The following is a 19,837-nucleotide window of genomic DNA, read 5'->3' on the forward strand; positions in this document are numbered from 1 at the left end:
TTTTAAAGAAATCCCTTATTCCGAGGTCACCGTAGCCACCAGATCCAGTCTGTATCCGCTTCAGTCACCCGGATCCAGTCCGTATACAGAGAAGATGGTGGATCAACACCTAGAAAGGACCTCTATGGCCCAGAAACACAGCGGAGACCGTGACAACTAGATGAGCCGCAGATACAAATCCCCTGTAAAGACCACCTGGACAAGACCACAGGAAACAGATGATTCTTCTGCACAGTCTGACATTCCTGCAGCCTGGAGCTGATCTACCTGTTTCGTCTGACAAGGGGAGAACTGTCTCCCCGATTGAGCCTGGTTTCTCACCGGGTTTTTTCTCCATCCTTTCACCGATCGAGTTTTGGTTTCTTCCCTCTGTCGCTTCTGGCAGGCGGAGCTGGGGACACTTCATGTACAGCGATATCGTTGACTTGATTGCAAATTATTGCACAGATACTATTTAAACTGAACTTAGCTGAATGATGTCATCAAAGAGTTCAATAACGAAATGCCTTTAACTGTCATTTTGCTTTTTGACGCACTGTGTTCCTAATAAATGTTGTTCAGTTGCATTGACACAATACTTTTTGTTTAAAGCGCATTAAAAAAAAAAAAAAAAAAAAAAAGAGTCCAAACAATGACCCCTGCTACGGGTAGTGTTGCAAGTGTTATGCGACTTCAGCTAATGATGGGTCCATCCGAAAATATTCCATCCAAAAGTTTTTGGTGGAGGCACAGGTCACAGAGGGAGTTCTGCTTCAACGTCAGCCCGAGCCAAAGGACATGCGCACTGCTTTCTCCAACTGCTTGGAAGGCAGCTATGCTCACCACTATACCACCAACGCAGTCAGCAGTCAGCAACTTGCGCCGTCACTAAGAAGGCTCGAAGTGCACGAGTCGCCGATAGGGCTAGAGGAGCAGATGAGATCTTTGTTTGGACCCGTCACTAAAGAGAGCCTTCAAGAATTTGCATCCCGTCACGTACAAGAAAGCGCTGCCTTCCCATCCGGCTAAATAAACACGAAGTGGTCAAACGCAGAGAGTGCCTATAATAACCAAAAGCCCAATCAAGGCAATCTCTTTCTCATGCCTCTATCTGAAAAGTTGGATAAAATCTTATATGAAAAAAAAAGTCTTTTAAAGAAATCCCTTATTCCGAGGTCACCGTAGCCACCAGATCCAGTCTGTATCCGCTTCAGTCACCCGGATCCAGTCCGTATACAGAGAAGATGGTGGATCAACACCTAGAAAGGACCTCTATGGCCCAGAAACACAGCGGAGACCGTGACAACTAGATGAGCCGCAGATACAAATCCCCTGTAAAGACCACCTGGACAAGACCACAGGAAACAGATGATTCTTCTGCACAGTCTGACATTCCTGCAGCCTGGAGCTGATCTACCTGTTTCGTCTGACAAGGGGAGAACTGTCTCCCCGATTGAGCCTGGTTTCTCACCGGGTTTTTTCTCCATCCTTTCACCGATCGAGTTTTGGTTTCTTCCCTCTGTCGCTTCTGGCAGGCGGAGCTGGGGACACTTCATGTACAGCGATATCGTTGACTTGATTGCAAATTATTGCACAGATACTATTTAAACTGAACTTAGCTGAATGATGTCATCAAAGAGTTCAATAACGAAATGCCTTTAACTGTCATTTTGCTTTTTGACGCACTGTGTTCCTAATTAATGTTGTTCAGTTGCATTGACGCAATACTTTCTGTTTAAAGCGCAATTTAAAAAAAAAAAAAAAAAAAAAAAGAGTCCAAACAATGACCCCTGCTACGGGTAGTGTTCCAAGTGTTATGCGACTTCAACTAATGATGGGTCCATCAGAAATTTTACGGTGCTAGGGCTGGGTCTGCGTCAGAAGAAGCCATGCATTGTTTAGTTATGTCAGTGCAGTGCCGTCAGTTGGGGGAGAAACGGCAGCATGCACGGCTCCTCGTTAGTATAGTGGACAGTATCTCCGCCTGTCACGCGGAAGACCGGGGTTCGATTCCCCGACGGGGAGAGCTGGTTCTTTTCGTCTTCCGAATGATCCATCCAAAATGTTTGGTTGGAGTCGCAGGTCACAGAAGGAGTTCTGCTTCGACGTCAGCCCGAGCCAAAGGACATGCGTTGGCCGGGAATCGAACCCGGGTCAACTGCTTGGAAGGCAGCTATGCTCACCACTATACCACCAACGCAGGCGGAAGACAGTAGCTTTATTGACGCACTGTGTTCCTAATAAATGTTGTTCAGTTGCATTGACACAATACTTTTTGTTTAAAGCGCAATAAAAAAAAAAAAAAAAAAAAAAAAGAGTCCAAACAATGACCCCTGCTACCGGTAGTGTTGCAAGTGTTATGCGACTTCAGCTAATGATGGGTCCATCCGAAATTATTCCATCCAAAAGTTTTGGGTGGAGGCACAGGTCACAGAGGGAGTTCTGCTTCGACGTCAGCCCGAGCCAAAGGATATGCGTTGGCCGGGAATCGAATCCGTGTCAACTGCTTGGAAGGCAGCTATGCTCACCACTATACCACCAACGCAGTCAGCAGTCAGCAACTTGCGCCGTCACTAAGAAGGCTCGAAGTGCACGAGTCGCCGATAGGGCTAGAGGAGCAGATGAGATCTTTGTTTGGACCCGTCACTAAAGAGAGCCTTCAAGAATTTGCATCCCGTCACGTACAAGAAAGCGCTGCCTTCCCATCCGGCTAAATAAACACGAAGTGGTCAAACGCAGAGAGTGCCTATAATAACCAAAAGCCCAATCAAGGCAATCTCTTTCTCATGCCTCTATCTGAAAAGTTGGATAAAATCTTATATGAAAAAAAAAGTCTTTTAAAGAAATCCCTTATTCCGAGGTCACCGTAGCCACCAGATCCAGTCTGTATCCGCTTCAGTCACCCGGATCCAGTCCGTATACAGAGAAGATGGTGGATCAACACCTAGAAAGGACCTCTATGGCCCAGAAACACAGCGGAGACCGTGACAACTAGATGAGCCGCAGATACAAATCCCCTGTAAAGACCACCTGGACAAGACCACAGGAAACAGATGATTCTTCTGCACAGTCTGACATTCCTGCAGCCTGGAGCTGATCTACCTGTTTCGTCTGACAAGGGGAGAACTGTCTCCCCGATTGAGCCTGGTTTCTCACCGGGTTTTTTCTCCATCCTTTCACCGATCGAGTTTTGGTTTCTTCCCTCTGTCGCTTCTGGCAGGCGGAGCTGGGGACACTTCATGTACAGCGATATCGTTGACTTGATTGCAAATTATTGCACAGATACTATTTAAACTGAACTTAGCTGAATGATGTCATCAAAGAGTTCAATAACGAAATGCCTTTAACTGTCATTTTGCTTTTTGACGCACTGTGTTCCTAATTAATGTTGTTCAGTTGCATTGACGCAATACTTTCTGTTTAAAGCGCAATTTAAAAAAAAAAAAAAAAAAAAAAAGAGTCCAAACAATGACCCCTGCTACGGGTAGTGTTCCAAGTGTTATGCGACTTCAACTAATGATGGGTCCATCAGAAATTTTACGGTGCTAGGGCTGGGTCTGCGTCAGAAGAAGCCATGCATTGTTTAGTTATGTCAGTGCAGTGCCGTCAGTTGGGGGAGAAACGGCAGCATGCACGGCTCCTCGTTAGTATAGTGGACAGTATCTCCGCCTGTCACGCGGAAGACCGGGGTTCGATTCCCCGACGGGGAGAGCTGGTTCTTTTCGTCTTCCGAATGATCCATCCAAAATGTTTGGTTGGAGTCGCAGGTCACAGAAGGAGTTCTGCTTCGACGTCAGCCCGAGCCAAAGGACATGCGTTGGCCGGGAATCGAACCCGGGTCAACTGCTTGGAAGGCAGCTATGCTCACCACTATACCACCAACGCAGGCGGAAGACAGTAGCTTTATTGACGCACTGTGTTCCTAATAAATGTTGTTCAGTTGCATTGACACAATACTTTTTGTTTAAAGCGCAATAAAAAAAAAAAAAAAAAAAAAAAAGAGTCCAAACAATGACCCCTGCTACCGGTAGTGTTGCAAGTGTTATGCGACTTCAGCTAATGATGGGTCCATCCGAAATTATTCCATCCAAAAGTTTTGGGTGGAGGCACAGGTCACAGAGGGAGTTCTGCTTCGACGTCAGCCCGAGCCAAAGGATATGCGTTGGCCGGGAATCGAATCCGTGTCAACTGCTTGGAAGGCAGCTATGCTCACCACTATACCACCAACGCAGTCAGCAGTCAGCAACTTGCGCCGTCACTAAGAAGGCTCGAAGTGCACGAGTCGCCGATAGGGCTAGAGGAGCAGATGAGATCTTTGTTTGGACCCGTCACTAAAGAGAGCCTTCAAGAATTTGCATCCCGTCACGTACAAGAAAGCGCTGCCTTCCCATCCGGCTAAATAAACACGAAGTGGTCAAACGCAGAGAGTGCCTATAATAACCAAAAGCCCAATCAAGGCAATCTCTTTCTCATGCCTCTATCTGAAAAGTTGGATAAAATCTTATATGAAAAAAAAAGTCTTTTAAAGAAATCCCTTATTCCGAGGTCACCGTAGCCACCAGATCCAGTCTGTATCCGCTTCAGTCACCCGGATCCAGTCCGTATACAGAGAAGATGGTGGATCAACACCTAGAAAGGACCTCTATGGCCCAGAAACACAGCGGAGACCGTGACAACTAGATGAGCCGCAGATACAAATCCCCTGTAAAGACCACCTGGACAAGACCACAGGAAACAGATGATTCTTCTGCACAGTCTGACATTCCTGCAGCCTGGAGCTGATCTACCTGTTTCGTCTGACAAGGGGAGAACTGTCTCCCCGATTGAGCCTGGTTTCTCACCGGGTTTTTTCTCCATCCTTTCACCGATCGAGTTTTGGTTTCTTCCCTCTGTCGCTTCTGGCAGGCGGAGCTGGGGACACTTCATGTACAGCGATATCGTTGACTTGATTGCAAATTATTGCACAGATACTATTTAAACTGAACTTAGCTGAATGATGTCATCAAAGAGTTCAATAACGAAATGCCTTTAACTGTCATTTTGCTTTTTGACGCACTGTGTTCCTAATAAATGTTGTTCAGTTGCATTGACACAATACTTTTTGTTTAAAGCGCATTAAAAAAAAAAAAAAAAAAAAAAGAGTCCAAACAATGACCCCTGCTACGGGTAGTGTTGCAAGTGTTATGCGACTTCAGCTAATGATGGGTCCATCCGAAAATATTCCATCCAAAAGTTTTTGGTGGAGGCACAGGTCACAGAGGGAGTTCTGCTTCAACGTCAGCCCGAGCCAAAGGACATGCGCACTGCTTTCTCCAACTGCTTGGAAGGCAGCTATGCTCACCACTATACCACCAACGCAGTCAGCAGTCAGCAACTTGCGCCGTCACTAAGAAGGCTCGAAGTGCACGAGTCGCCGATAGGGCTAGAGGAGCAGATGAGATCTTTGTTTGGACCCGTCACTAAAGAGAGCCTTCAAGAATTTGCATCCCGTCACGTACAAGAAAGCGCTGCCTTCCCATCCGGCTAAATAAACACGAAGTGGTCAAACGCAGAGAGTGCCTATAATAACCAAAAGCCCAATCAAGGCAATCTCTTTCTCATGCCTCTATCTGAAAAGTTGGATAAAATCTTATATGAAAAAAAAAGTCTTTTAAAGAAATCCCTTATTCCGAGGTCACCGTAGCCACCAGATCCAGTCTGTATCCGCTTCAGTCACCCGGATCCAGTCCGTATACAGAGAAGATGGTGGATCAACACCTAGAAAGGACCTCTATGGCCCAGAAACACAGCGGAGACCGTGACAACTAGATGAGCCGCAGATACAAATCCCCTGTAAAGACCACCTGGACAAGACCACAGGAAACAGATGATTCTTCTGCACAGTCTGACATTCCTGCAGCCTGGAGCTGATCTACCTGTTTCGTCTGACAAGGGGAGAACTGTCTCCCCGATTGAGCCTGGTTTCTCACCGGGTTTTTTCTCCATCCTTTCACCGATCGAGTTTTGGTTTCTTCCCTCTGTCGCTTCTGGCAGGCGGAGCTGGGGACACTTCATGTACAGCGATATCGTTGACTTGATTGCAAATTATTGCACAGATACTATTTAAACTGAACTTAGCTGAATGATGTCATCAAAGAGTTCAATAACGAAATGCCTTTAACTGTCATTTTGCTTTTTGACGCACTGTGTTCCTAATTAATGTTGTTCAGTTGCATTGACGCAATACTTTCTGTTTAAAGCGCAATTTAAAAAAAAAAAAAAAAAAAAAAAGAGTCCAAACAATGACCCCTGCTACGGGTAGTGTTCCAAGTGTTATGCGACTTCAGCTAATGATGGGTCCATCAGAAATTTTACGGTGCTAGGGCTGGGTCTGCGTCAGAAGAAGCCATGCATTGTTTAGTTATGTCAGTGCAGTGCCGTCAGTTGGGGGAGAAACGGCAGCATGCACGGCTCCTCGTTAGTATAGTGGACAGTATCTCCGCCTGTCACGCGGAAGACCGGGGTTCGATTCCCCGACGGGGAGAGCTGGTTCTTTTCGTCTTCCGAATGATCCATCCAAAATGTTTGGTTGGAGTCGCAGGTCACAGAAGGAGTTCTGCTTCGACGTCAGCCCGAGCCAAAGGACATGCGTTGGCCGGGAATCGAACCCGGGTCAACTGCTTGGAAGGCAGCTATGCTCACCACTATACCACCAACGCAGGCGGAAGACAGTAGCTTTATTGACGCACTGTGTTCCTAATAAATGTTGTTCAGTTGCATTGACACAATACTTTTTGTTTAAAGCGCAATAAAAAAAAAAAAAAAAAAAAAAAAGAGTCCAAACAATGACCCCTGCTACCGGTAGTGTTGCAAGTGTTATGCGACTTCAGCTAATGATGGGTCCATCCGAAATTATTCCATCCAAAAGTTTTGGGTGGAGGCACAGGTCACAGAGGGAGTTCTGCTTCGACGTCAGCCCGAGCCAAAGGATATGCGTTGGCCGGGAATCGAATCCGTGTCAACTGCTTGGAAGGCAGCTATGCTCACCACTATACCACCAACGCAGTCAGCAGTCAGCAACTTGCGCCGTCACTAAGAAGGCTCGAAGTGCACGAGTCGCCGATAGGGCTAGAGGAGCAGATGAGATCTTTGTTTGGACCCGTCACTAAAGAGAGCCTTCAAGAATTTGCATCCCGTCACGTACAAGAAAGCGCTGCCTTCCCATCCGGCTAAATAAACACGAAGTGGTCAAACGCAGAGAGTGCCTATAATAACCAAAAGCCCAATCAAGGCAATCTCTTTCTCATGCCTCTATCTGAAAAGTTGGATAAAATCTTATATGAAAAAAAAAGTCTTTTAAAGAAATCCCTTATTCCGAGGTCACCGTAGCCACCAGATCCAGTCTGTATCCGCTTCAGTCACCCGGATCCAGTCCGTATACAGAGAAGATGGTGGATCAACACCTAGAAAGGACCTCTATGGCCCAGAAACACAGCGGAGACCGTGACAACTAGATGAGCCGCAGATACAAATCCCCTGTAAAGACCACCTGGACAAGACCACAGGAAACAGATGATTCTTCTGCACAGTCTGACATTCCTGCAGCCTGGAGCTGATCTACCTGTTTCGTCTGACAAGGGGAGAACTGTCTCCCCGATTGAGCCTGGTTTCTCACCGGGTTTTTTCTCCATCCTTTCACCGATCGAGTTTTGGTTTCTTCCCTCTGTCGCTTCTGGCAGGCGGAGCTGGGGACACTTCATGTACAGCGATATCGTTGACTTGATTGCAAATTATTGCACAGATACTATTTAAACTGAACTTAGCTGAATGATGTCATCAAAGAGTTCAATAACGAAATGCCTTTAACTGTCATTTTGCTTTTTGACGCACTGTGTTCCTAATTAATGTTGTTCAGTTGCATTGACGCAATACTTTCTGTTTAAAGCGCAATTTAAAAAAAAAAAAAAAAAAAAAAGAGTCCAAACAATGACCCCTGCTACGGGTAGTGTTCCAAGTGTTATGCGACTTCAGCTAATGATGGGTCCATCAGAAATTTTACGGTGCTAGGGCTGGGTCTGCGTCAGAAGAAGCCATGCATTGTTTAGTTATGTCAGTGCAGTGCCGTCAGTTGGGGGAGAAACAGCAGCATGCACGGCTCCTCGTTAGTATAGTGGACAGTATCTCCGCCTGTCACGCGGAAGACCGGGGTTCGATTCCACGACGGGGAGAGCTGGTTCTTTTCGTCTTCCGAATGATCCATCCAAAATGTTTGGTTGGAGTCGCAGGTCACAGAAGGAGTTCTGCTTCGACGTCAGCCCGAGCCAAAGGACATGCGTTGGCCGGGAATCGAACCCGGGTCAACTGCTTGGAAGGCAGCTATGCTCACCACTATACCACCAACGCAGGCGGAAGACAGTAGCTTTATTGACGCACTGTGTTCCTAATAAATGTTGTTCAGTTGCATTGACACAATACTTTTTGTTTAAAGCGCAATAAAAAAAAAAAAAAAAAAAAAAAAAGAGTCCAAACAATGACCCCTGCTACCGGTAGTGTTGCAAGTGTTATGCGACTTCAGCTAATGATGGGTCCATCCGAAATTATTCCATCCAAAAGTTTTGGGTGGAGGCACAGGTCACAGAGGGAGTTCTGCTTCGACGTCAGCCCGAGCCAAAGGATATGCGTTGGCCGGGAATCGAATCCGTGTCAACTGCTTGGAAGGCAGCTATGCTCACCACTATACCACCAACGCAGTCAGCAGTCAGCAACTTGCGCCGTCACTAAGAAGGCTCGAAGTGCACGAGTCGCCGATAGGGCTAGAGGAGCAGATGAGATCTTTGTTTGGACCCGTCACTAAAGAGAGCCTTCAAGAATTTGCATCCCGTCACGTACAAGAAAGCGCTGCCTTCCCATCCGGCTAAATAAACACGAAGTGGTCAAACGCAGAGAGTGCCTATAATAACCAAAAGCCCAATCAAGGCAATCTCTTTCTCATGCCTCTATCTGAAAAGTTGGATAAAATCTTATATGAAAAAAAAAGTCTTTTAAAGAAATCCCTTATTCCGAGGTCACCGTAGCCACCAGATCCAGTCTGTATCCGCTTCAGTCACCCGGATCCAGTCCGTATACAGAGAAGATGGTGGATCAACACCTAGAAAGGACCTCTATGGCCCAGAAACACAGCGGAGACCGTGACAACTAGATGAGCCGCAGATACAAATCCCCTGTAAAGACCACCTGGACAAGACCACAGGAAACAGATGATTCTTCTGCACAGTCTGACATTCCTGCAGCCTGGAGCTGATCTACCTGTTTCGTCTGACAAGGGGAGAACTGTCTCCCCGATTGAGCCTGGTTTCTCACCGGGTTTTTTCTCCATCCTTTCACCGATCGAGTTTTGGTTTCTTCCCTCTGTCGCTTCTGGCAGGCGGAGCTGGGGACACTTCATGTACAGCGATATCGTTGACTTGATTGCAAATTATTGCACAGATACTATTTAAACTGAACTTAGCTGAATGATGTCATCAAAGAGTTCAATAACGAAATGCCTTTAACTGTCATTTTGCTTTTTGACGCACTGTGTTCCTAATAAATGTTGTTCAGTTGCATTGACACAATACTTTTTGTTTAAAGCGCATTAAAAAAAAAAAAAAAAAAAAAAAGAGTCCAAACAATGACCCCTGCTACCGGTAGTGTTGCAAGTGTTATGCGACTTCAGCTAATGATGGGTCCATCCGAAATTATTCCATCCAAAAGTTTTGGGTGGAGGCACAGGTCACAGAGGGAGTTCTGCTTCGACGTCAGCCCGAGCCAAAGGATATGCGTTGGCCGGGAATCGAATCCGTGTCAACTGCTTGGAAGGCAGCTATGCTCACCACTATACCACCAACGCAGTCAGCAGTCAGCAACTTGCGCCGTCACTAAGAAGGCTCGAAGTGCACGAGTCGCCGATAGGGCTAGAGGAGCAGATGAGATCTTTGTTTGGACCCGTCACTAAAGAGAGCCTTCAAGAATTTGCATCCCGTCACGTACAAGAAAGCGCTGCCTTCCCATCCGGCTAAATAAACACGAAGTGGTCAAACGCAGAGAGTGCCTATAATAACCAAAAGCCCAATCAAGGCAATCTCTTTCTCATGCCTCTATCTGAAAAGTTGGATAAAATCTTATATGAAAAAAAAAGTCTTTTAAAGAAATCCCTTATTCCGAGGTCACCGTAGCCACCAGATCCAGTCTGTATCCGCTTCAGTCACCCGGATCCAGTCCGTATACAGAGAAGATGGTGGATCAACACCTAGAAAGGACCTCTATGGCCCAGAAACACAGCGGAGACCGTGACAACTAGATGAGCCGCAGATACAAATCCCCTGTAAAGACCACCTGGACAAGACCACAGGAAACAGATGATTCTTCTGCACAGTCTGACATTCCTGCAGCCTGGAGCTGATCTACCTGTTTCGTCTGACAAGGGGAGAACTGTCTCCCCGATTGAGCCTGGTTTCTCACCGGGTTTTTTCTCCATCCTTTCACCGATCGAGTTTTGGTTTCTTCCCTCTGTCGCTTCTGGCAGGCGGAGCTGGGGACACTTCATGTACAGCGATATCGTTGACTTGATTGCAAATTATTGCACAGATACTATTTAAACTGAACTTAGCTGAATGATGTCATCAAAGAGTTCAATAACGAAATGCCTTTAACTGTCATTTTGCTTTTTGACGCACTGTGTTCCTAATAAATGTTGTTCAGTTGCATTGACACAATACTTTTTGTTTAAAGCGCATTAAAAAAAAAAAAAAAAAAAAAAAGAGTCCAAACAATGACCCCTGCTACCGGTAGTGTTGCAAGTGTTATGCGACTTCAGCTAATGATGGGTCCATCCGAAATTATTCCATCCAAAAGTTTTGGGTGGAGGCACAGGTCACAGAGGGAGTTCTGCTTCGACGTCAGCCCGAGCCAAAGGATATGCGTTGGCCGGGAATCGAATCCGTGTCAACTGCTTGGAAGGCAGCTATGCTCACCACTATACCACCAACGCAGTCAGCAGTCAGCAACTTGCGCCGTCACTAAGAAGGCTCGAAGTGCACGAGTCGCCGATAGGGCTAGAGGAGCAGATGAGATCTTTGTTTGGACCCGTCACTAAAGAGAGCCTTCAAGAATTTGCATCCCGTCACGTACAAGAAAGCGCTGCCTTCCCATCCGGCTAAATAAACACGAAGTGGTCAAACGCAGAGAGTGCCTATAATAACCAAAAGCCCAATCAAGGCAATCTCTTTCTCATGCCTCTATCTGAAAAGTTGGATAAAATCTTATATGAAAAAAAAAGTCTTTTAAAGAAATCCCTTATTCCGAGGTCACCGTAGCCACCAGATCCAGTCTGTATCCGCTTCAGTCACCCGGATCCAGTCCGTATACAGAGAAGATGGTGGATCAACACCTAGAAAGGACCTCTATGGCCCAGAAACACAGCGGAGACCGTGACAACTAGATGAGCCGCAGATACAAATCCCCTGTAAAGACCACCTGGACAAGACCACAGGAAACAGATGATTCTTCTGCACAGTCTGACATTCCTGCAGCCTGGAGCTGATCTACCTGTTTCGTCTGACAAGGGGAGAACTGTCTCCCCGATTGAGCCTGGTTTCTCACCGGGTTTTTTCTCCATCCTTTCACCGATCGAGTTTTGGTTTCTTCCCTCTGTCGCTTCTGGCAGGCGGAGCTGGGGACACTTCATGTACAGCGATATCGTTGACTTGATTGCAAATTATTGCACAGATACTATTTAAACTGAACTTAGCTGAATGATGTCATCAAAGAGTTCAATAACGAAATGCCTTTAACTGTCATTTTGCTTTTTGACGCACTGTGTTCCTAATAAATGTTGTTCAGTTGCATTGACACAATACTTTTTGTTTAAAGCGCATTAAAAAAAAAAAAAAAAAAAAAAAGAGTCCAAACAATGACCCCTGCTACCGGTAGTGTTGCAAGTGTTATGCGACTTCAGCTAATGATGGGTCCATCCGAAATTATTCCATCCAAAAGTTTTGGGTGGAGGCACAGGTCACAGAGGGAGTTCTGCTTCGACGTCAGCCCGAGCCAAAGGATATGCGTTGGCCGGGAATCGAATCCGTGTCAACTGCTTGGAAGGCAGCTATGCTCACCACTATACCACCAACGCAGTCAGCAGTCAGCAACTTGCGCCGTCACTAAGAAGGCTCGAAGTGCACGAGTCGCCGATAGGGCTAGAGGAGCAGATGAGATCTTTGTTTGGACCCGTCACTAAAGAGAGCCTTCAAGAATTTGCATCCCGTCACGTACAAGAAAGCGCTGCCTTCCCATCCGGCTAAATAAACACGAAGTGGTCAAACGCAGAGAGTGCCTATAATAACCAAAAGCCCAATCAAGGCAATCTCTTTCTCATGCCTCTATCTGAAAAGTTGGATAAAATCTTATATGAAAAAAAAAGTCTTTTAAAGAAATCCCTTATTCCGAGGTCACCGTAGCCACCAGATCCAGTCTGTATCCGCTTCAGTCACCCGGATCCAGTCCGTATACAGAGAAGATGGTGGATCAACACCTAGAAAGGACCTCTATGGCCCAGAAACACAGCGGAGACCGTGACAACTAGATGAGCCGCAGATACAAATCCCCTGTAAAGACCACCTGGACAAGACCACAGGAAACAGATGATTCTTCTGCACAGTCTGACATTCCTGCAGCCTGGAGCTGATCTACCTGTTTCGTCTGACAAGGGGAGAACTGTCTCCCCGATTGAGCCTGGTTTCTCACCGGGTTTTTTCTCCATCCTTTCACCGATCGAGTTTTGGTTTCTTCCCTCTGTCGCTTCTGGCAGGCGGAGCTGGGGACACTTCATGTACAGCGATATCGTTGACTTGATTGCAAATTATTGCACAGATACTATTTAAACTGAACTTAGCTGAATGATGTCATCAAAGAGTTCAATAACGAAATGCCTTTAACTGTCATTTTGCTTTTTGACGCACTGTGTTCCTAATAAATGTTGTTCAGTTGCATTGACACAATACTTTTTGTTTAAAGCGCATTAAAAAAAAAAAAAAAAAAAAAAAGAGTCCAAACAATGACCCCTGCTACGGGTAGTGTTGCAAGTGTTATGCGACTTCAGCTAATGATGGGTCCATCCGAAAATATTCCATCCAAAAGTTTTTGGTGGAGGCACAGGTCACAGAGGGAGTTCTGCTTCAACGTCAGCCCGAGCCAAAGGACATGCGCACTGCTTTCTCCAACTGCTTGGAAGGCAGCTATGCTCACCACTATACCACCAACGCAGTCAGCAGTCAGCAACTTGCGCCGTCACTAAGAAGGCTCGAAGTGCACGAGTCGCCGATAGGGCTAGAGGAGCAGATGAGATCTTTGTTTGGACCCGTCACTAAAGAGAGCCTTCAAGAATTTGCATCCCGTCACGTACAAGAAAGCGCTGCCTTCCCATCCGGCTAAATAAACACGAAGTGGTCAAACGCAGAGAGTGCCTATAATAACCAAAAGCCCAATCAAGGCAATCTCTTTCTCATGCCTCTATCTGAAAAGTTGGATAAAATCTTATATGAAAAAAAAAGTCTTTTAAAGAAATCCCTTATTCCGAGGTCACCGTAGCCACCAGATCCAGTCTGTATCCGCTTCAGTCACCCGGATCCAGTCCGTATACAGAGAAGATGGTGGATCAACACCTAGAAAGGACCTCTATGGCCCAGAAACACAGCGGAGACCGTGACAACTAGATGAGCCGCAGATACAAATCCCCTGTAAAGACCACCTGGACAAGACCACAGGAAACAGATGATTCTTCTGCACAGTCTGACATTCCTGCAGCCTGGAGCTGATCTACCTGTTTCGTCTGACAAGGGGAGAACTGTCTCCCCGATTGAGCCTGGTTTCTCACCGGGTTTTTTCTCCATCCTTTCACCGATCGAGTTTTGGTTTCTTCCCTCTGTCGCTTCTGGCAGGCGGAGCTGGGGACACTTCATGTACAGCGATATCGTTGACTTGATTGCAAATTATTGCACAGATACTATTTAAACTGAACTTAGCTGAATGATGTCATCAAAGAGTTCAATAACGAAATGCCTTTAACTGTCATTTTGCTTTTTGACGCACTGTGTTCCTAATTAATGTTGTTCAGTTGCATTGACGCAATACTTTCTGTTTAAAGCGCAATTTAAAAAAAAAAAAAAAAAAAAAAAGAGTCCAAACAATGACCCCTGCTACGGGTAGTGTTCCAAGTGTTATGCGACTTCAACTAATGATGGGTCCATCAGAAATTTTACGGTGCTAGGGCTGGGTCTGCGTCAGAAGAAGCCATGCATTGTTTAGTTATGTCAGTGCAGTGCCGTCAGTTGGGGGAGAAACGGCAGCATGCACGGCTCCTCGTTAGTATAGTGGACAGTATCTCCGCCTGTCACGCGGAAGACCGGGGTTCGATTCCCCGACGGGGAGAGCTGGTTCTTTTCGTCTTCCGAATGATCCATCCAAAATGTTTGGTTGGAGTCGCAGGTCACAGAAGGAGTTCTGCTTCGACGTCAGCCCGAGCCAAAGGACATGCGTTGGCCGGGAATCGAACCCGGGTCAACTGCTTGGAAGGCAGCTATGCTCACCACTATACCACCAACGCAGGCGGAAGACAGTAGCTTTATTGACGCACTGTGTTCCTAATAAATGTTGTTCAGTTGCATTGACACAATACTTTTTGTTTAAAGCGCAATAAAAAAAAAAAAAAAAAAAAAAAAGAGTCCAAACAATGACCCCTGCTACCGGTAGTGTTGCAAGTGTTATGCGACTTCAGCTAATGATGGGTCCATCCGAAATTATTCCATCCAAAAGTTTTGGGTGGAGGCACAGGTCACAGAGGGAGTTCTGCTTCGACGTCAGCCCGAGCCAAAGGATATGCGTTGGCCGGGAATCGAATCCGTGTCAACTGCTTGGAAGGCAGCTATGCTCACCACTATACCACCAACGCAGTCAGCAGTCAGCAACTTGCGCCGTCACTAAGAAGGCTCGAAGTGCACGAGTCGCCGATAGGGCTAGAGGAGCAGATGAGATCTTTGTTTGGACCCGTCACTAAAGAGAGCCTTCAAGAATTTGCATCCCGTCACGTACAAGAAAGCGCTGCCTTCCCATCCGGCTAAATAAACACGAAGTGGTCAAACGCAGAGAGTGCCTATAATAACCAAAAGCCCAATCAAGGCAATCTCTTTCTCATGCCTCTATCTGAAAAGTTGGATAAAATCTTATATGAAAAAAAAAGTCTTTTAAAGAAATCCCTTATTCCGAGGTCACCGTAGCCACCAGATCCAGTCTGTATCCGCTTCAGTCACCCGGATCCAGTCCGTATACAGAGAAGATGGTGGATCAACACCTAGAAAGGACCTCTATGGCCCAGAAACACAGCGGAGACCGTGACAACTAGATGAGCCGCAGATACAAATCCCCTGTAAAGACCACCTGGACAAGACCACAGGAAACAGATGATTCTTCTGCACAGTCTGACATTCCTGCAGCCTGGAGCTGATCTACCTGTTTCGTCTGACAAGGGGAGAACTGTCTCCCCGATTGAGCCTGGTTTCTCACCGGGTTTTTTCTCCATCCTTTCACCGATCGAGTTTTGGTTTCTTCCCTCTGTCGCTTCTGGCAGGCGGAGCTGGGGACACTTCATGTACAGCGATATCGTTGACTTGATTGCAAATTATTGCACAGATACTATTTAAACTGAACTTAGCTGAATGATGTCATCAAAGAGTTCAATAACGAAATGCCTTTAACTGTCATTTTGCTTTTTGACGCACTGTGTTCCTAATAAATGTTGTTCAGTTGCATTGACACAATACTTTTTGTTTAAAGCGCATTAAAAAAAAAAAAAAAAAAAAAAGAGTCCAAACAATGACCCCTGCTACGGGTAGTGTTGCAAGTGTTATGCGACTTCAGCTAATGATGGGTCCATCCGAAAATATTCCATCCAAAAGTTTTTGGTGGAGGCACAGGTCACAGAGGGAGTTCTGCTTCAACGTCAGCCCGAGCCAAAGGACATGCGCACTGCTTTCTCCAACTGCTTGGAAGGCAGCTATGCTCACCACTATACCACCAACGCAGTCAGCAGTCAGCAACTTGCGCCGTCACTAAGAAGGCTCGAAGTGCACGAGTCGCCGATAGGGCTAGAGGAGCAGATGAGATCTTTGTTTGGACCCGTCACTAAAGAGAGCCTTCAAGAATTTGCATCCCGTCACGTACAAGAAAGCGCTGCCTTCCCATCCGGCTAAATAAACACGAAGTGGTCAAACGCAGAGAGTGCCTATAATAACCAAAAGCCCAATCAAGGCAATCTCTTTCTCATGCCTCTATCTGAAAAGTTGGATAAAATCTTATATGAAAAAAAAAGTCTTTTAAAGAAATCCCTTATTCCGAGGTCACCGTAGCCACCAGATCCAGTCTGTATCCGCTTCAGTCACCCGGATCCAGTCCGTATACAGAGAAGATGGTGGATCAACACCTAGAAAGGACCTCTATGGCCCAGAAACACAGCGGAGACCGTGACAACTAGATGAGCCGCAGATACAAATCCCCTGTAAAGACCACCTGGACAAGACCACAGGAAACAGATGATTCTTCTGCACAGTCTGACATTCCTGCAGCCTGGAGCTGATCTACCTGTTTCGTCTGACAAGGGGAGAACTGTCTCCCCGATTGAGCCTGGTTTCTCACCGGGTTTTTTCTCCATCCTTTCACCGATCGAGTTTTGGTTTCTTCCCTCTGTCGCTTCTGGCAGGCGGAGCTGGGGACACTTCATGTACAGCGATATCGTTGACTTGATTGCAAATTATTGCACAGATACTATTTAAACTGAACTTAGCTGAATGATGTCATCAAAGAGTTCAATAACGAAATGCCTTTAACTGTCATTTTGCTTTTTGACGCACTGTGTTCCTAATTAATGTTGTTCAGTTGCATTGACGCAATACTTTCTGTTTAAAGCGCAATTTAAAAAAAAAAAAAAAAAAAAAAAGAGTCCAAACAATGACCCCTGCTACGGGTAGTGTTCCAAGTGTTATGCGACTTCAGCTAATGATGGGTCCATCAGAAATTTTACGGTGCTAGGGCTGGGTCTGCGTCAGAAGAAGCCATGCATTGTTTAGTTATGTCAGTGCAGTGCCGTCAGTTGGGGGAGAAACGGCAGCATGCACGGCTCCTCGTTAGTATAGTGGACAGTATCTCCGCCTGTCACGCGGAAGACCGGGGTTCGATTCCCCGACGGGGAGAGCTGGTTCTTTTCGTCTTCCGAATGATCCATCCAAAATGTTTGGTTGGAGTCGCAGGTCACAGAAGGAGTTCTGCTTCGACGTCAGCCCGAGCCAAAGGACATGCGTTGGCCGGGAATCGAACCCGGGTCAACTGCTTGGAAGGCAGCTATGCTCACCACTATACCACCAACGCAGGCGGAAGACAGTAGCTTTATTGACGCACTGTGTTCCTAATAAATGTTGTTCAGTTGCATTGACACAATACTTTTTGTTTAAAGCGCAATAAAAAAAAAAAAAAAAAAAAAAAAGAGTCCAAACAATGACCCCTGCTACCGGTAGTGTTGCAAGTGTTATGCGACTTCAGCTAATGATGGGTCCATCCGAAATTATTCCATCCAAAAGTTTTGGGTGGAGGCACAGGTCACAGAGGGAGTTCTGCTTCGACGTCAGCCCGAGCCAAAGGATATGCGTTGGCCGGGAATCGAATCCGTGTCAACTGCTTGGAAGGCAGCTATGCTCACCACTATACCACCAACGCAGTCAGCAGTCAGCAACTTGCGCCGTCACTAAGAAGGCTCGAAGTGCACGAGTCGCCGATAGGGCTAGAGGAGCAGATGAGATCTTTGTTTGGACCCGTCACTAAAGAGAGCCTTCAAGAATTTGCATCCCGTCACGTACAAGAAAGCGCTGCCTTCCCATCCGGCTAAATAAACACGAAGTGGTCAAACGCAGAGAGTGCCTATAATAACCAAAAGCCCAATCAAGGCAATCTCTTTCTCATGCCTCTATCTGAAAAGTTGGATAAAATCTTATATGAAAAAAAAAGTCTTTTAAAGAAATCCCTTATTCCGAGGTCACCGTAGCCACCAGATCCAGTCTGTATCCGCTTCAGTCACCCGGATCCAGTCCGTATACAGAGAAGATGGTGGATCAACACCTAGAAAGGACCTCTATGGCCCAGAAACACAGCGGAGACCGTGACAACTAGATGAGCCGCAGATACAAATCCCCTGTAAAGACCACCTGGACAAGACCACAGGAAACAGATGATTCTTCTGCACAGTCTGACATTCCTGCAGCCTGGAGCTGATCTACCTGTTTCGTCTGACAAGGGGAGAACTGTCTCCCCGATTGAGCCTGGTTTCTCACCGGGTTTTTTCTCCATCCTTTCACCGATCGAGTTTTGGTTTCTTCCCTCTGTCGCTTCTGGCAGGCGGAGCTGGGGACACTTCATGTACAGCGATATCGTTGACTTGATTGCAAATTATTGCACAGATACTATTTAAACTGAACTTAGCTGAATGATGTCATCAAAGAGTTCAATAACGAAATGCCTTTAACTGTCATTTTGCTTTTTGACGCACTGTGTTCCTAATAAATGTTGTTCAGTTGCATTGACACAATACTTTTTGTTTAAAGCGCATTAAAAAAAAAAAAAAAAAAAAAAAAAAAAGAGTCCAAACAATGACCCCTGCTACGGGTAGTGTTGCAAGTGTTATGCGACTTCAGCTAATGATGGGTCCATCCGAAAATATTCCATCCAAAAGTTTTTGGTGGAGGCACAGGTCACAGAGGGAGTTCTGCTTCAACGTCAGCCCGAGCCAAAGGACATGCGCACTGCTTTCTCCAACTGCTTGGAAGGCAGCTATGCTCACCACTATACCACCAACGCAGTCAGCAGTCAGCAACTTGCGCCGTCACTAAGAAGGCTCGAAGTGCACGAGTCGCCGATAGGGCTAGAGGAGCAGATGAGATCTTTGTTTGGACCCGTCACTAAAGAGAGCCTTCAAGAATTTGCATCCCGTCACGTACAAGAAAGCGCTGCCTTCCCATCCGGCTAAATAAACACGAAGTGGTCAAACGCAGAGAGTGCCTATAATAACCAAAAGCCCAATCAAGGCAATCTCTTTCTCATGCCTCTATCTGAAAAGTTGGATAAAATCTTATATGAAAAAAAAAGTCTTTTAAAGAAATCCCTTATTCCGAGGTCACCGTAGCCACCAGATCCAGTCTGTATCCGCTTCAGTCACCCGGATCCAGTCCGTATACAGAGAAGATGGTGGATCAACACCTAGAAAGGACCTCTATGGCCCAGAAACACAGCGGAGACCGTGACAACTAGATGAGCCGCAGATACAAATCCCCTGTAAAGACCACCTGGACAAGACCACAGGAAACAGATGATTCTTCTGCACAGTCTGACATTCCTGCAGCCTGGAGCTGATCTACCTGTTTCGTCTGACAAGGGGAGAACTGTCTCCCCGATTGAGCCTGGTTTCTCACCGGGTTTTTTCTCCATCCTTTCACCGATCGAGTTTTGGTTTCTTGCCTCTGTCGCTTCTGGCAGGCGGAGCTGGGGACACTTCATGTACAGCGATATCGTTGACTTGATTGCAAATTATTGCACAGATACTATTTAAACTGAACTTAGCTGAATGATGTCATCAAAGAGTTCAATAACGAAATGCCTTTAACTGTCATTTTGCTTTTTGACGCACTGTGTTCCTAATAAATGTTGTTCAGTTGCATTGACACAATACTTTTTGTTTAAAGCGCAATTAAAAAAAAAAAAAAAAAAAAAAAAAAAAGAGTCCAAACAATGACCCCTGCTACGGGTAGTG

At 46.1% G+C, this 19,837-nt stretch overlaps 6 non-coding genes across 6 annotated transcripts; all 6 read right to left on the reverse strand.

The window, feature by feature from the left end:
- Positions 1-2,107: 2,107 nt before the first annotated feature.
- trnag-ucc (transfer RNA glycine (anticodon UCC)) lies at positions 2,108-2,179 on the reverse strand. Its single transcript has one exon. It is a non-coding gene; the product is annotated as a tRNA-Gly (tRNA).
- Positions 2,180-3,792: 1,613 nt separating this feature from the next.
- Positions 3,793-3,864, reverse strand: trnag-ucc (transfer RNA glycine (anticodon UCC)). Its single transcript has one exon. It is a non-coding gene; the product is annotated as a tRNA-Gly (tRNA).
- A 2,741-nt stretch (positions 3,865-6,605) lies between these two features.
- Positions 6,606-6,677, reverse strand: trnag-ucc (transfer RNA glycine (anticodon UCC)). Its single transcript has one exon. It is a non-coding gene; the product is annotated as a tRNA-Gly (tRNA).
- A 1,612-nt stretch (positions 6,678-8,289) lies between these two features.
- Positions 8,290-8,361, reverse strand: trnag-ucc (transfer RNA glycine (anticodon UCC)). The gene has a single exon. It is a non-coding gene; the product is annotated as a tRNA-Gly (tRNA).
- Positions 8,362-14,524: 6,163 nt separating this feature from the next.
- On the reverse strand, positions 14,525-14,596 carry trnag-ucc (transfer RNA glycine (anticodon UCC)). The gene has a single exon. It is a non-coding gene; the product is annotated as a tRNA-Gly (tRNA).
- A 2,741-nt stretch (positions 14,597-17,337) lies between these two features.
- trnag-ucc (transfer RNA glycine (anticodon UCC)) lies at positions 17,338-17,409 on the reverse strand. Its single transcript has one exon. It is a non-coding gene; the product is annotated as a tRNA-Gly (tRNA).
- Between the last annotated feature and the right edge of the window lie 2,428 nt (positions 17,410-19,837).

The sequence above is a fragment of the Carassius gibelio genome, chromosome B19 (assembly GCF_023724105.1).
Source record: "Carassius gibelio isolate Cgi1373 ecotype wild population from Czech Republic chromosome B19, carGib1.2-hapl.c, whole genome shotgun sequence".
Lineage (NCBI taxonomy): Eukaryota > Metazoa > Chordata > Actinopteri > Cypriniformes > Cyprinidae > Carassius > Carassius gibelio.